The 10,480-nt window shown below is 37.3% G+C and overlaps 1 long non-coding RNA gene across 4 annotated transcripts in view; it reads left to right on the top strand.

Moving 5' to 3' along the window:
• The first annotated feature begins 1,671 nt into the window (after positions 1 to 1,671).
• LOC122819483 overlaps positions 1,672 to 10,480 on the top strand; it is a 102,691-nt gene continuing 93,882 nt past the window's right edge. For 3 of the 4 annotated variants that reach the window (XR_006368618.1, XR_006368620.1, XR_006368619.1), the window contains exon 1: positions 1,684 to 2,123. This is a non-coding gene — a long non-coding RNA (uncharacterized LOC122819483). Of the gene's footprint in view, positions 2,124 to 10,480 lie in introns of all 4 variants that reach the window. The other variant, XR_006368621.1, reaches the window with a different exon arrangement.

Genomic DNA, 10,480 nt, shown 5'->3' with positions numbered 1-10,480 from the left:
GTTCTACTAAATCAGATGATACACTGTGTAAACAACAATATTTAGAAATTGCCTTTACATGGAAAATGGTTTTCATTGACTTTTTTAGGTTGACTAAACAACATTGGCAAACAGGTGGGAATTTTATTGCTGCACCAGTCATATGTGAAGAAAGAAGAAGCAAATACTACAAATAGAAAGTATGTTTTCGAATTTTATTTATTTACCTTATGTGTCATGTATAGTCTTTCAAGTATTAGGTCTGTTGGTTTCTGTGTGAGAGAAATGGCTGAGCATTATTCCGATCCGTCAAATAAGCGGACATCACTGATTCATTTTACAAAAATACCTTAAGTGAGTTGTTTTTATTTCCCTTTTTACAATAAGAAAATGTGAAAATGGTTTTAAAACTCTTTACCCCAGCAGATGTCTGTCTGTTGTCCCAGTAGTGAGGGTAGCTATTTATTGTCTCCTAGACACATCCATCTTGATAGGACATTCTGCTAAGATATGGATCCACAGGGTGTCTTCCATGCCGTTCCTGTTTGCTGTCAAGAGTTCGAGTGAGAGAGTCAACTCTTCACCAGTGCTCCCAACATGCACATGATATCTACACAGTGGGAGGTGTTTCAAACAGTAATGTGCCTTGTTCAAATAGCACCAATTCACAACAAATGTCATCTCAAGTAAGGTCAAATTCATATCCAGTTTAATAGCATCCAAGTTGATTCTGTTCAATACAGTTCATTTCAGTATAAGCCAGACATATTTTCAGATTTTGATCCAGATACACATAGAATGTGACTTAGATTAACTTAGATTTTTATTTTATTTTATGTTTAAATCTGTTTTGATGTATTTCATCTTGATGAGATTTGAGGTGCATTTTGCCAAAAGCTGCTTTTTAAATAAAGTTACCTCACCTTGCTTTAAGTCCAGACTTAATACAGCACAGTCAAATTCAGTTAATCAAATAAAAATTAGTTGACTGCATTGACCAATTGCTTTTGCAGCAATACTTCCTCCCGAGTAAGGATGTGCCAACAGTATTCTGTATAAAACATGGTATTCTGCAGGATTAAAAGTAATATTACATCCTAAAAAGACTAATGATTATAAAACTGTTAGTCATCTTGACACTTTTTACCTTAGGATATTATCTCACAAATCAAATATTTATCTCGCTGATGAGCCAGTTTGTTATTCAAGTGTGAGATAGAAAAAAGACCACCAACATGCATTTGTTTTCACAGATACACTTACAAATCTGGGACTCTTTTCACACACACACACACACACGCACACGCACGCACACATGCAAAGATACAAAGTTGTAACAAAAGCCAAGCAACCTGTCAGTGATAAGATAAAAACACAGCAGCTAATTCTCAGACAAAAAACAACTTAGCTAATTGTGAGTTGTAATCTTTTCCCTGCATTTTACTTTTACACTTAGTTTGATAGAAGTGGTCTTCCCCACACTATAAACAAGGGTCATAATGGTGCAGATTTGTTTTAATCAGTACACAAGTAGAATGCTTAAGTCATTAAGGGTTATTCCCCATACATCGTGTACTGGTTTTGGCTTAGACTCAATTTGTGATGTAGCTGTTCTTTGTCTGATGCTCAAATATCCTGCAGACGCAAATGCATCACAGTGGAAAGGCGCACACCGCCTTGATTAGGCTGATGAGCTTCACCTGTGGGCGTGTCCTGCAAAACAATGACAGAGAATTGAGGAAACCAAGTAGAGAAAAATAAAGAAACATTTAATTTAATAGATAAACTACAGGAAGATTCAGAAGCTAAAAATATAAAAATTTTAATTAGGTTTTTTAGGAAAACAAAATTGATTTACAAAATATAATTACCAATAATACATCTAAAAAATAAGACATTTTATTTAATAGACAATCACACCAGTAGGTGAGGGTAATGCATACTGTACATTTCTTGCCAACTGACAAAGTAATCAAGAAGAAGAGGAAGAAGAAGGAGAACACAGTTTGATGTAGAACCAAAGGTTTTACCCTGACGGAAACCCATAAAAATAGAACAGAAAACTTTGGACTGGACTTGGCTGAGCTGCTGGGGCAACCAGATGTGAAACTGCTTCCTGGAGGACTGAGTCAAAGGAGGTCCAGGTAAGCTAACCATACAATTGTTCTCATGCCTCCCACACAGAAGAGATTGGGATAAGTGTAATGTTTAAGTCTATTGGTGTTTCTCTGCTCTTACTGGCCCTTAACAAATTGTAAAACAATTATTAGAATATTTGGTAAATTGTTAAGGGCATGCATGCTCAACCAGACAAATATTTTTACATGAGTGTTGGGATTGTAGCTAAATCAACCAGCTCTGATTGGATTAGTGTTTTAATCCAATATAATACTTACAGGTAAGTCTTAGCATCTTGTTGTCTTCAATAAGCTTGTGCCATTTTATTAACATCATTCAATTTGCATTTAAATACAAAGGAACGATTTAAGTTCACATACTCCAGAATTTCACAATCCGTTTCTATTCAATCCAGCTGGAAACTGATTCTGTTCCTTTATGGACAGAATTTTGAAAATTTCATCTTGATTTGACTGATCACTGGGACTTATTTGACATCTTCAAGATTTAATATTAAATACAAAATATAGCATTAAATGCTTACCAAAATATCCTCAACTCAAGTTCAGCAATACACCTTTTTGATTTGTCTGGTTTCTCAGGACTTTTTTCTTACTTTTCGCTGCACTAAATAGCCTTGCATGTTCTGCTCCTCTCATTTTTCAAAAGATATTTTAATATTTCTATTGTATATGTTTGCTCGTTTTAAGGTATTTATTCACAATTTGTCCAAATGTGGAACAAAAAAGTTCTTTTGGCTTTAGTGGCCTATAGAATAGTATAAAGACAGGAAATAGGGATGAGAAGGAAGGCGAAGACTTGCAGCAAATTGCCAGAGACTAGGAATCAAACCCAGGACATCTACATAGTGGACTACAGCCTCAGGTGCTAAACAACTGAATCACCCAATGGCCCAGAACAAAATTATTTTATTTTTTTTACAACGGTAACAACTCCCTCAGATTTTTGACGATACTTTTAAATATTAACTATAAAAAACCTTCTCTAAGTCAATGTAATGACAATAAGAGATGTCATCTTTGAAGACCGTGGGTGGACGGATAAATCTGTTAGAAATAGTACAGTGCTTTTTCACGTGGCATAAATGCAACTTGCAGTCGGTCTGCCATAAAACATCAGAAGAAGAATATTTATGTGGGGAGTCGAGGTGCAACTACAAGTTTTGCTGTGACACTTTAGTGGGGCAGGTACAAAATAAAATGACTGAACATGCTGGCTCCTGACACTTTCTGTTGTTCTATTGCTGCACAATGTTGTTCATGAGAAACGCGAGACTGAAATGAACTCAAGATGTTTCTCACAATTTTCCCCTACATTTTCAACATTTTAGCTCTGTGATTACTATGTAACTTCCACTGACCCGTAACAAACTGTAAACAAATACCGAAAACCCTCTTGCTTACGTTCCTCCTGGTATTGCATTGAATATCTAAAGTTTTTGTTCCATTTAACTTTTTTTCATGACCTTCATTCACTGGCCTTTCAACTGACTAACCCAGAATCCTGAAGATGTGAAGTAAAAAGATAAAAAAGAAAAAAACAAAACAACAACCCACAAACATAAACCAGTATGGATCCAAAAAACATCAACTGGTGAGATATTGAGTGTTTTTCCTCCTCGAGGGCATGCCTCGATCAAAGTGATTCATCGCAAAGGGCCAGTACTAACTGTGCGGGACGCGACGGAGGTCCATCTCAGACGATGGTTTTATTGATGGCATCAAGTCACACGTTGGCCTCTGTGGAGGTGCTACGCTGGCTGCTTCACCACGGTGCCTGGACACAGAAACCAATGGAGTAAAAGATGACGGAGGGGGAGGTGGGAGTATACCGGCTCACAGAAAGGCTAGTGTTTTTCCAAAAACAACATGCAGACACCTGCATTTAGGGAGATCAATACCTTGCCACAAGCAGCAGAGAGAGCCTTCGGAGAATAGCCTTTATTGATTTATGGTTGTTGTTAATAGAAAGGCAGTTGTTTCTGGTATTTTTCCCTGAAGTTGGTTCTTGTTTGTGTTTCGAAGACAAATTGTAGCAATCCAATAAGTGGTCATAACCTTTTCTGTCGCACTATAGTCTATATACAAGGTGACATATCACAGTTTTCTTCTTTCAGTAAGGCTAAAATGGGTAAAAAAAAAATATGCTTAGGAAATTCAAAGCATAAACTATTGTAATCTAAAACCTTTGAGAACATGCTTACATGTAATTAAGGCAATTGCCCTGTATCTTCTTTTTTTTTCTTTGCGGCCATAACACGCATGAGAAGTCAGCTTGCTGTCCCAAAATGTGATGGCCCCATACTGCTGCCTCTAGACATATTGACCTGCTGTGATGACACACTGTCTCTGAAGGCAGAGAGGGGTCAGGAGGAGCTGTTCCCTCACTACCCTGAGGTTCAGTTATCCGATGGACTCGGTTATTGATCTCCCAGCAGTTACAGAGCTCCCTGCTGAATATTCCTATACTGTAGAAGAGCAGCGAAAGTCTCAGGCTTCCCACTGCTCATATGTGCTGTACAGTAAGGTTTATCTACCAGGGTATCCTGCACACTTGTCGCAGTGATGCTCAGTCGACATTTTAATATGATCACGTTATTTGTTTCCAGCTGTTAATAGATTACGTGTGATGACTGATCAGAAATTTTGTTTAGACAAGGCCTTCCAGTGCCTTCGGTTTTTTGCATAAGTCTTCCTTAGATTTAATCTGTGACATTCTCTTCTAAACTATGTCTTAGAGGTAGTGTAGATTACACATTAGATCTTGTGGCCTAAGGTTGGACTAGGAGCACACTTCTACGCCAAAGCCATTTTCTGAAATAATCAAAAACATGACTAAAGATAGTCGGCTGAACGACATCTTTATGGAAAGTGTGTGCCAAAAGCTAGAGGCATGTGTTGAAATGGCAATGTATAGATGTAGTCTACTCTAGAAGGCTATAAGAGACAGCCAGTATTGACACTGAAATTATACTTTCTTCCATGATTCTCCCCAGACATGTTTGAAATAAACTCCTCCTTTGGTCCAATAAGTCTGCCCTCGCTTTTCTCTGGAACATTTTTACATACACAACTTCAAAGTTGACCAAACCTCCATTAATACATGTTGGTTCTGCTACAATGCCTTGCAAAAAGTATTCTTATTGTTTGAACTCAATCACATTTTGTCATATTACGACCACAAGCTTCAGTGTTTTCAATTTGGTTTTTATATGATTGTGAAAAACAAAATATTTCATGAATGAAAGATGGAAGAAAGATTATGCAAATTAGAATTTTAATGTTTGGGATCCATCAGTATTCAGGTTCCCTCAGTCAATACGTAAATACTTGCATGTAGAACCGTAACTGCAAGAAAAGCAAAAGTTTGTCCTTATATCTATCAGATTTGCACATTTAGAGACTGACATTTTTGTCTATTTTTTATTTGCAAATTAGCTCATGACTATAATCAATTCTCAATTGAATTTATGTCTGTAGCATTAGTCTTCTGCATTGAAATTGTGTTTTGCACTCAGTTAAAAATTTTTCAACTTTATTTTTTGTCTCTTCTGACCACAATACCTTCACACATTTACTGTGTCCCCTGCTGAGTTGGAAACTGCTTCATGTGGCCTTCTCTCAACAATGGCATTCTACTTTCTGATTGTCTACATAAAATGTGAGCACAGAAGTTATTGTTATAACATAAAAAAATGTAAAACATAAAGGTCAAATAATTGGGCTTGTTCTAGCACAAGTATGTTTGTATTTAAAGGTACGCTGTTAACTGTATAACTATTGCAATGTCTTTACACTGTACCTCATGTTAAAGCATAAATAAATTTTGGGGAAAAAAAATATAAAGGTCAAGAATACCTTTGCAAAGCACATTAGTAGTCTACTTTTATTCAGAAAAGAACTGGGAGCTGATAAGCTGGTTAGCAGTGGTAAGAGAATTATAATTTCTAGTCATGACAGAGAAGTTTAAATTCTTGTCATGGCAAAGTTGATACAAATGCTCCAATTAATACAGAAGGTTATGACCAAGATTTTGAAGAATGGGATTGTCTAAATTTGTTCCACATGCAGGAACTTTAATAAGACTTTTCTTCCTGCCTTCCTGCAGCCTGTACCTGAAATTCCCACAGACAGGAGCAAGAACAAAAAAGAGAGACTGGTGTCTTATCAGGTCCACTGATGAGATAACTGGAGGTCATTTTTCAGAGACCTAGCTTTCATACTACAGCAGACCATGATGCACTCTGCCTTGTGTCCCAAAGGCAGGGTTGAAACGTTTTCTTTATTAGTCACATCATATAAACTCTGTTGGACTGCTTTATAGTGGAAATGCTATAATTTCCCCTGGTCTTGATTAACTTTTGTACAGAACTCAAGCTGAAACAATTGTACTTTTAGATGACATTGAATCCTTTGACACAGATGTGAATACATTGTTAAAATTAAATCCTGATTAGTGTGGGTTGTGATTAAAGATCTTCAACCAAGATGTCATTGTATCTTTGAGAAACTGTGTTTTCAATAAACCAAGAGGGATGATTGCTTTGGATAATCATTTCTCTCAAGTGTCCTGGCCTTTGGGCTAAAAATTGCTGGAAGTCATAAATTTACATGTCACAAAAAATCCCCACAACTTACAGTAACATAATCTGGTACAGATTCATGTTGGGTTTCTAAACACAACTATTTATCTACATGTTCTGTAACTTTGTGGTTCATTAGGATTCTTGCCTTCTCTTTCTCTTTGTCATGCTATGGTCTAAATTATACAGTCAGTTTACTTTCGATTTTTAATTTTCTTCCACAAATAGCCCATTGTTAAAAACATAGCCATAGCTATAAACATCTTCACAACACTTTTATAAGGTACAGTTTAAAAATAATGGCATTTTATTGCCAAAATGAAGCTCAGAAGTTACTGTTTAGGTCAACTTTTAGTACAAAACTCTTTGTAGTTCTTTGTGTAATAACACCAAATGACTCGTCTTTTTTTCTTAGGAGGAAATTGTGGGATGTTTGAAGAAAAACGTGATAATGATATTTGCACTGCTGTGAACACTATATGAGGTTTATTTGAGGAAGAAAACAAACATTCATAGTTGTTTATGTATAATATGGAAACCGCTCGAATGGAAATGTTTATTTTTTTATCCAAAGACAAAGAAATAGCGAAGAAGAAAGAAGTGTTTGCTCCAGAATTGACCCCACCCAGCTCGACTGAAATGTGCATCTAGCCAATAGGAAAATGCTAAAAATCTTCTGGAGAGCAAAATGTAACTAGAGAAAAATGACTAGATTATTTAGGCAAAATGGAAAGAGGTACAGGACATTTAGAAAATAACTTTTGGATGATACTTTTTAGACAGCAATTATTTACGTAAATACTGAGGCTTCACACGTATACATGATTTTCTCGGATTATCTTACAAGTTGGACTCAAACAGGAAAGATTGCAAACAATGGACACAACATAAAAACAAGATTTATAGACTTTGAGTCAGACTTATACAACCACTGGACAGTTTTCATCTAACATAACTATGTAGCTTGAGAAAACTTGTATACGGAATAGTATATTCTATTAGTCTGTGCAATCTTTTTTGTCCCATGAATAATTTCAGTTAAGCAAAAATCAAAACGTGTCCACGGGAGCTACAACCTAAAGATCAGGTAAAGTTCTTTGTATTGAGCTTTCTTTGCAGGGAAGTTCATACTTTAAGTGTTTTACCCACAGAATTAAGAAAAACTACATCTTGGAGGCAGGTCTCTAAATTCATAAAATATTAGTTATTAATCAAACAAATCTGTCATCATATGTAATTTAGAGATTGCTGCATATTTTACTTGTCACATTTTTGTTCATTATTTTGTAATTTAACAAATTATACAATATAAAGTTTTGTCTTGTTTTCATACCATTACTTTCCAGAGACTGCAGATGGAAGTCAAGCAATGGTTAAATTAGGCACATGGGAATAAATGCTCATGTTAACTGATGTGTGCTATGTTTTTTAAATTATTACAAAAGATTTCAGCCAACTCTGAAATAGTTTTGCAGTACGCCCTGGTGGTTCCTTCCTGGTGTCCAAAACTGCACAGCAAGCATTTTTACTTCATATGTTGACATGAATACAGCTCACTGGGTTCTGCTCTGCTCTTTGAGACATGCCGGTTCTCACCCTTTCAACACTGCCCCATCCCTGTCTGCCTCCCCCAGAGGACGCTCAGTGGCCTCCCGTTCTCCTCCCACTCTTCCCTCAGGATTCTGGCCAGAAATGGTGCTGAAAGACTGAATGGTCTGCTCTCCCATGTCAGGCTTTTTTTTTTTTTCCTTTTTTTGTTGTTGTCATGGCTGGAGGTGAAAGCGGCTGCCGTGCGCAGATACATATTTCACATCACTGTGACGCATGTCTTTGTTGATATGCTGGACATCTTTACACGAACCAGAAAATGTGTTATCTGATGAAAGACTCTGCTAGCTCCATACTGACCAGCACAAGAAGCCTCAGGCCAGGTATAAACATCACCCCTGGGAATGTGCTGGTAAAAGTGTAATACTTTATTTTAGTCTTCCGGCTAAAACAATATTAGCATTTGGCTTCTTAAGTCGATTTCTCAGATGAACTGCCGATTGAAGCCCACATTCTCATTTATTTTTTGTAGCATATACTGATTTTTGTAGACATAGTATCTTAGCAGGCTGCCCGAGGAGTTTCAAAAGGGGGGTTCATGTCACTAATGAAAGACAAAAGATGCAAAAGTTTGACTTTTCAAGCAGATGTTTGCGACTTCTGCACAAGATGGATTTGATTCTCTGAAAACCCTCTTTGTGCAAGGCGCTCATCCATCTGTGGTGATCTGTGTTTCAGTACATCTTAATAAAGATACCGTCCTCCCTCGTTTTTCTACCCCGAGGAATGCTCTTGTTCTTGCTCTTTTCTCCTTCGTCATACGGGGCAGCCAGACTGTGATTTGTTTAGGTTTAAGCTTTAAGGTTGGCTGAGGCCATGACTCATCATTACTCTGAGATGGCTTGTTTTCAATTTGCTTTCAATGAGAGTAAAAAAAAAAAAGAAAAAAAAAAGTTGAGTCACCAGATATGAGATAAACACTGGTTTATTTGTAAAGACTGGTTTATTTCTGCATTTGTGGATAAAAGACTTGATTTTTATTTATTTTTTTATGTTCTATCAGTTCTGGAATGGCAAAATGTATACACTCATAATCCAAATAAATGGAATGTTTCATTCATTATCCAGGCCTTTTTGGTCATTAAGCGTTCATTTATTTTCTTTCTGACACATCACCAGACGATCCATTGCTGACCATGATAACTGAAGCAGTGGCCAAAGGTTCCAGCTCCTCCCTTTGAAAGGCTGACCCGTTCTTAAAATGTTTAAAGAGCCTGTTGCATCATCGGTTCTCGTCCACACATGCATGTTTGGGTGAATCTTAGGGGGACAAAAAAGGGGGCGGGCTGCGATGCATCATGTGTTTAAGCAGTGGATGGTTACACAGGGTTAATGGCTGGTCCTCTCTGTGGGCTGTACTGGCTCTCAAAGAGAGGATAAGGCTGGTGGTGTGGGGGCATCTGCAGAGCAGGGGTCACATCACTCACATCAAAGCAGGCAGGGAGTCTGGGTCATCGTGTTTGGCCATGGGGCGGTGGAGAGAGCGGAGGGGCGCACGGAGGGGTTGGGGGCAGGATCACAGGGAGGATCAGAGATGAAGAGGCAGAGACAGAGAAATAGAAGTGCAAAAACAAAGGAATGGGGAGGATAACATGGAGGGATGGCACAAAATTGAGCTGTTTTCAAGGTTCATGTAAACATTTTAACTTCATGTGTGACCTTTTGTTCAATTCTTCATGTCTAAAGCCTTCTGTATTAACATGTCTGTACTATTCCAGTGTGATGTTTAAATACATGGAGGACCAATTTATATGGAGTTTTGGTCCTCCGTATAAATACACTATATTATGATGTATTTGTTTTTTCCATTAACAAGTTTCACACAGTAAGGTTATGAAGAATGGATTTCCTCTACAGAATCTGGCAAAATAAAAATGTTTTATTTGAAAAGCATGTTAAGGGAGGGAAACAAAAAGTTAATTTTTCTTTGATTGGGACAATGACATCACAACAGGCTTGAGAATTTTAATGATCAGCTGGTGTTGAGGATAGATTTCTGCAGCATTCGAGCATGTTAAGTGTTGTGAGCTGGAGCCAGTGTTTGACTCCAGTGACCCTTGCATCATGACAGATACTGTCTGGTTTCTGTGCATACTTACAATTCTTAAAGTACGTGCATGCTTGTCACACATTAAATATTCAGTTACAGCTCTTTTTTTTAGGTCCTAAAAG

Source organism: Gambusia affinis, linkage group LG17, assembly GCF_019740435.1.
Source record: "Gambusia affinis linkage group LG17, SWU_Gaff_1.0, whole genome shotgun sequence".
NCBI lineage: Eukaryota > Metazoa > Chordata > Actinopteri > Cyprinodontiformes > Poeciliidae > Gambusia > Gambusia affinis.
Note: the sequence above shows the minus strand (reverse complement) of the source record. Positions and strands in the feature narration are given on the sequence as shown.